The sequence below is a fragment of the Puma concolor genome, chromosome B4, assembly GCF_028749965.1.
Source record: "Puma concolor isolate L17-30 chromosome B4, mPumCon1.1.hap2, whole genome shotgun sequence".
Lineage (NCBI taxonomy): Eukaryota > Metazoa > Chordata > Mammalia > Carnivora > Felidae > Puma > Puma concolor.
This window is the reverse complement of record NC_141673.1, coordinates 69,066,881-69,073,766: the sequence shown is the minus strand read 5'-3', so window position 1 is coordinate 69,073,766 and position 6,886 is coordinate 69,066,881.

The following is a 6,886-nucleotide window of genomic DNA, read 5'->3' as shown; positions in this document are numbered from 1 at the left end:
CAGAATAGGATATGTAGCCAACCTGTATATAACCTTGGGCAAGGCCAATAAATCCTGTGAGTCTCCGTTTGTTCATCTGTGAAATGGGGGATAAAATATATGTAAAGTGCCTGGCAGTTGATAGACATTGGCTGTGATTTATTATCCATTTGGAGCTGTATGAGCTTGCGTTTATCGTTTGTTACTTTGAAAATCTTCATGGCTGTTTCATGGGCAGTTCCCAGACAATTGTTAAGTTCCTCTAAAGACAACTCTCATTTATTTTGCATCACTTCCTAGGTCTTTTGTTAATAGACAGAGGTCTGGCTCACTGGATTCTTCATCATACAATGCTATGGTTGACTGCATTTCATTCTAAATAATTTTCTTCTTTAGACTGAAACCTAGTTACTAGGTTTCTATGTTGGAAGACCCCTAAGCTTAGTTACAGGAGGTCGAAACAGAAAAAGCAGCTCTGGGAGATCCCTTTATTTCCTACATCATTCCTATCCCCTTCTAGCTGAGAAAGCGGAGTTTAACCAGTCCTTCCTGTTGTTCCCACCTCCGTATCTTAGCTCTAAGATCTAGGCCATCTTGGGCAAGCGGACAAAGCTTAGTTTTTGTCTGAAAGGGGGGTGTCCCTTGCTGGGTGGGCACATATTTTTAATGTCTGAAGGCACATATTTTTAATGTGATTCTGGGGCCGAGTAGCGGAGAGCTTCCTGCCCCCAACCGGCCTCTATCCTCCTCATTTACATATTGCTTCCTGGCAGCCAATCACCAATTATTTAGCTTGATTCCCTCCCATTCCTGAGAAAGGCGCACCTGCTTAAAGCTAACATTTTCGTGACAGGTTTAGGAGATTCAAGTTGGAGTTCTGTTAAGGGATGACTATGTACCCACATATTCTGGTATAGTCTTTTTTCTTAAAGTATTAACTTGTCATTTTAGAGCTAAACTCTTCCTCCCAACTCCCATTTACAAAATAAGGAATAATCACAGCACTCGATGTATTTCACGGACCCAGCAGGTAATATCTGCTGAGAGGAAAAGTGCTTTTATAAATTCTAGTGTTATTTTTGTTTTAGCTGTTTACATATAACAGCTATACACAATTTTCATGTTCTTGATGTTCTGTGCGGTAGTAAAACTCCTGTTCCCAACACATCTTGATGGCAGTTGCCCAGAAGATTCCTGTTTTGTCTTGTAAGCAGTATCAAGCTTAACAACGGTGAGTTGTTTATAGTAATTCTTTATTTCAATATGGGCTTCTGATGTTTTAAGTTCAGAAAATAGTCTCTGTGCTAATTCTCTAGTCATATGAGGAGTCAAATGAGGAGGCTCATTTCTGATGATTGCTTAATCTTCATCCCCCGGAGAATCTTTGCACCAGAAGAAAAAGTCAAAAGGCATTCCACGCCAACTTGTCAGAGCACGTCTCCTTTGCTTTGCTCTTTTTTGCTTTTGCTCTTGAAGTCTTCTGGCATGACTGAAGCCTGGGAAGCAGCATGATTTGAGATGAAAATGCTGTAGTTGTCAGCATTAAATGCTGTAGATGCATTTCTAGCCTCAAAATTATATGGAGATAGAACCTGGTCAGTTCAGGGGTGGCTTGTCCACCTTATCGTAGAGTCTTAAGTTTAGATAAATGGCACCATTTCACACTGTATTGTATCAGATTTTAGGAGAAACATTTCCTTCAGGGTAGAACTTGCTATCAAACCTATAAACAGCTCACTGTGCAATAATAATGGGAGAAGACATTTTGCTAAAACACGAGCAACTGAGCCTCGTGTTTTCAAAAAGTAATTAGAAAATCCTCTCCTTTTTCTTTTTGTCCTAGTAGATCAAATTTCTGACTGAAAGGAATTGAAAGTTTTGTTTTGCTTTGTTTTACATGCAACTCCCACCGGGAGTTACCAAGTGGAATTTATTCTTTATGTGAGAAGGATAAAGTCACAAGATGAACAGTGAGGGGGCAGAGAGAGGTTTTGAACATATTAGAATATTGAACCCCAAAAACTCAGTTTTTAACATGTTTCAGCAGACCGACTATATGAACAAGAGGTGGTACAACATGGTGGTTAAGAGCACAGACTAGGTTTGTAGTTTGACCCACTTACTGGCTGTGTGACAGCAGGTAAGGTATTTAATCCCTCTGTGCCTCAGTTTCTTTACCTGTAGAATGAGGATAACAGTACCGCCACTACCAATACCTACCTCAGAGGGCTGTTGCAGTGATTAATGACTTAATATTTATAAAGTGCTTAGAATTGTACCTTGGCACATAGGATGTGTAGGCTGCCACTATCACCACAGACGTAGGACTCTTTATTATAAAGACTGAAAGGTGGCTTTTCTGTAATTATGCTGGAAGTTCCTTTAGGTCCCGGCTTCCTATCTTATGGTTTTAAATTTATACCAGCATTTCTTCTGTTTTAGTGAATGAAGGCCCAATTCCACCTGAAAACCTCAATTCTAACCATTACCTAAAAGCCTGAATTGGTAAGTTATGCACTATATCAGGAAAGTATTTTCCAAGACTCACTTGATGATTAAAGTTAACTGATAAGGGGCGCCTGGGTGGCGCAGTCGGTTGGGCGTCCGACTTCAGCCAGGTCACGATCTCGCGGTCTGTGAGTTCGAGCCCCGCGTCGGGCTCTGGGCTGATGGCTCAGAGCCTGGAGCCTGTTTCCGATTCTGTGTCTCCCTCTCTCTCTGCCCCTCCCCCGTTCATGCTCTGTCTCTCTCTGTCCCAAAAATGAATAAACGTTGAAAAAAAAAAAAAAATAAAGTTAACTGATAAACAAATTGGAGAACAAACAGGTATATTCAATCGTTAAAATACAGTATTTTTTGGATCATGGTAAGAGTGTGTTGTAATTATATACATGCCAGCTTGTGATTCTCAGTGTGTGTGATTATTTGATCAGTCCGTGTCTTCCGAATTAGACTTTAAACTCCACGAGGAAAGGTACTGTGTTTTGCTTACCATTAAATTTTAGCAACCAGTGTCTGATGTATAGTAGGCATTCAAAAGTAGCTGTCAAATGTATGAATGAATGAATGAATGCATGGCTTGGTAATTACCAAATGATACTTTGAAAGCCATTGTGTTTATATAATAGACTCCTAAGAAATTCACATGTAGTTACTAGGGTTATTCATACTGTTAGTGTTTCTAATAAGAAAATAGAAGGCTGACAGAGAAAGTAAAGTACAGAGAAATTCATTAATTCAGCAAAGAGGTGGGCTTGAGGATGAGCTTCCAGTCTTCTGAGTCCCAGTGTGGGTATCTTTCCACTAAGATGAAAAGGAGAATCAAGAAATGCCAACTTCTTTCCCTCTTCAATCTTTTTCTTACTTCTCCCCTATAATCATTCCATGACTTGCGTTCTATAGATGCGGAAGGAAGAAAGGAGAAAACCTTGAGATGTTTGGTTAGTACTCTCCTTCTGGAAGGAAAGTAGACATCAAAGTACAGAATTGCTACATACCTATGACGCACAGCCCTGTCTCTTAGGGCCCAAGTCCTTGTGACAGTTTCTGACATTCTGATAAAGTTAGAGTATGCTGCTGGCCCCCAGGCAGGTGGCTCCAACATCAAAGGGTTGGTATCAGCAGTGACAATTTAAAATGAATGTGCCATTTTCCTAAAAAATTACCATGTAGGCAAATGTATAACTTTTTATTTAGCTCCTGAAAATACTGTACATAGAAAGACATTCTTAACCATCTGGAAACTATTTTGAGGAAATTAAAGTTTAGGAGCTCAACTATATCAGTGATTCCCTCTTGCCTTTATTATTATTATTATTTCCCTGTTGCCTTGCCCTTAAATCAGGTCTTAAAACTTGTTTCCTATAAAATAGCTTCCAACAAATTTGTAAGTCAAACTCTTTGCCCTTTCTCCTCTTTGACTTTCAGACATTCTTCTGGTTTTGTTCCAAGTTACGTGTATGTATCATAGACATAAATGTTCTTTCTTTTTTCTTTTCTTTTTTTTTTTTTTTTTTGTACTCTTAGCACATGTGGAGATGATTTAGTTTCTGAAAGAAAATTCTTTGGACACCTACTTTTTACAAAATCCAAATCCTGTGGAATCAGAGTGAGGTTTTTCTGTCTCAAAGTGTAAACCAGAAGCATAATCAAACAAAATTTTTAAAACATCAAATTAGGCCATTAGAGCAATGTTCTCTATCACTAAGATGAGAATTTAATGTTAGACAACTTACAGTCATTACTATTACTCCATGCACAACTCTACCCAGTTTGGTTATGTCACATGGAGATGTGATTATCTGTTGGACCTGTTGGCTCTCTGGTTTCAGTTCAGCCTCTGTGCTGGATTAAGTTTCCATGAAACCATGATTAACTAAAATGCTTCAGGAATGATGACTTGTGTTTCACTTAATTTTTTTGGTTAGCTGAAGTTTAACCAGAAAATGTTTGGCTTTAATCCTTGCTTAAAAACGTTCTAAAATCATTTCATTTTCTTGCACCAAAAGGATAGCACAGTGGAAGAGTCTGTCATTGGTAGTTAAAAATATTACAAGTCCCATGGGGTCATTTTCTGATTATTAGAAAATGTTCCAGATGGAGGGAGACCTGAGAGGTTGAAGTGAACATGGAAATTAGTTAAAAACTAGACCCCTGGGGTCAAATAGCTAGTTACCTCTATTTTTAAAGAATGGACAATAAACTACTATTTGTTGAGCACCTTCTATTTATTTGCCAGGCCTTAGACTCTCCACTTCAGGAGCCCAGTTATGGTGGAGGAGAAAGGAATATGCTTACCAATAATGACTGCACAATGTGATAAGTGCTTAAGAAAGTATGCAGCAAGTGCTGTTGTAGCACAGAGCAGGGAACTACTGATGGCCCGAGGAAGTCAAAGACCTCATCATGGGGCAGATGACGGTCTGGGTCTTGACACATGCTTAGGAGTTAAGTGAAGAGGAGGTGGGGCATCCTTGGCCGAGGGAGCAGACTTTGAAATAGAGATGTAAATGAGAAATATCTGTCTAGGGACTGGTGTGTATGCCTGTGTGTCAGGGCAGGGAGATGAGTCTGCACAGCAGGCTGGGGGAGACTATAAAGGGCCATTTATAGAATTCAAGTGCTATTTTATAAGTAACATATAATAGTGGAGTTAAACAATCTGATTTGTGTTTTAGAAAGTTACCCTGGCAATGGTGGGAAAGAGCATTAGAAGGAGGAAGAGACTATTTTGATGAACTCGTTACTATTTCTAAAAAATCTTTTACTGTTTTACTGTTTTACTGACCTGAATTATAGTTTGAAACATTATTTTACCTTTAAGTAGGAAAACATTTCTCTTTTCTTCTCTCATTTAGGTTCTCATAATATTCTCTCATAATATTATTCTCTCATAATATTATTATGATCTTCCCTTTGAATATTGAGAAACTGAGGCACGATAGCCATGTCACTTCCTCAAGGTTCTGAATGGAATCCATTGAGAAATTGACTCAAAGCCAGGTCTCAAAGTTTTTTCCAGCAATTGCTAGACCACACTCCCCACTATTACAGCATATTTATGATATAATTAACTTTCGGAAAGCCATATGGCTTTTGTTACAAAGACTAAAGGAATGTGCTTTTCATAACGAATGGCATATGGCCTCCAATAGCTCTTTGCTTGCATGTTTTAACAAAATGAACATGTACATAAATTAGATGCCTCAGGTCAGTTAGCAAACTGAGGTTGATTTTCTCCTGCTCTCCCTAATTACAATTGCATTTCTAACAAATATGAAGGAGTTTTTTTTGGCAGCCTGTGGGTGTAAACATGCATAGTGTGGCTCAGATAATCCTTTTCTCCGATGGCATTGCCCCTTTAAAGAGTCAGCATTTGTCTCTTAGTCACGATGGAGTGTGCAGAAATAGGCACATTTCTGATGAAGCTGCATGCTTTTAGAAGAGTGGGAAAACTAGTTGACTTGAATGATACAGTAGGCAGAAGGAACAGCTGAATGAGAACCACTGAGCTGAAAGTTGACATTTCCCTTTCGCCATTTTAAGTGACGCAGGGTTGATAGATACATGATAGATGCTCACGTGCCGAACTAATTTAATAGCAGTTAATCGCGAGTGCTCACACTTAATCTCCCTGATATTTAGAAGCCTTTCTATTTTAAGTAACATGCCTTAAAGTTCTGCCCTCTTAGTTCACACTGTGTCTCATCCTATTGTTGATTTAGCAGGTTTTCTGGTAGAGTCTGAGAATGAGCTCCTTGCAACTTTCACATTATCGTATTACAGTATTCACCACTGATTATTTGTACTCAAGGTCAATGACATTATCTCATTGGAATTCCCTGGACTCTGAATTCATAAGATAGTCCAAAATGCTCTTGTCTGTAATGGAAAAATACAGCACAATTACTGTAAGTCAGTCGGTTCATAAAGGATCTGCGTTTTAAATGTAGCTACTAATCCTGTTGGCAAATCGCTTACTTTTTTTTTTTTAGTGCTTGTGTTTATATTATAGTAATAATTCAATTTTTTGTTAATTAAGTGGAAGTATATCAGCAATAAAAGGAAATTTAAAATAAAAACATTTCTTAAGGAACTAAAGTAAATAAGTAAAAATACATTTTAATTAATGTTAAAATATTTAAACCCTTTTATTCAAAACCTTAATTTCCTAAGAGCAAAACCCACATAATTTAAGATAATTTATTCATGAAGAATAAAACAAATATGTTAAATAATAAATTAAACTTTAGGTCTGTCTTTTTCCCATCTAAAATGACTCCCTCAAATCTTGTTCATACAAAAGGAAAGCGCTTTTAACTTGTGTTCTAATTCCTCTTATATTTACTATAATATGTATTCCTTTTTTGGACAAGTTATAGCTTCTCCTTTCATAAAATAATATCTT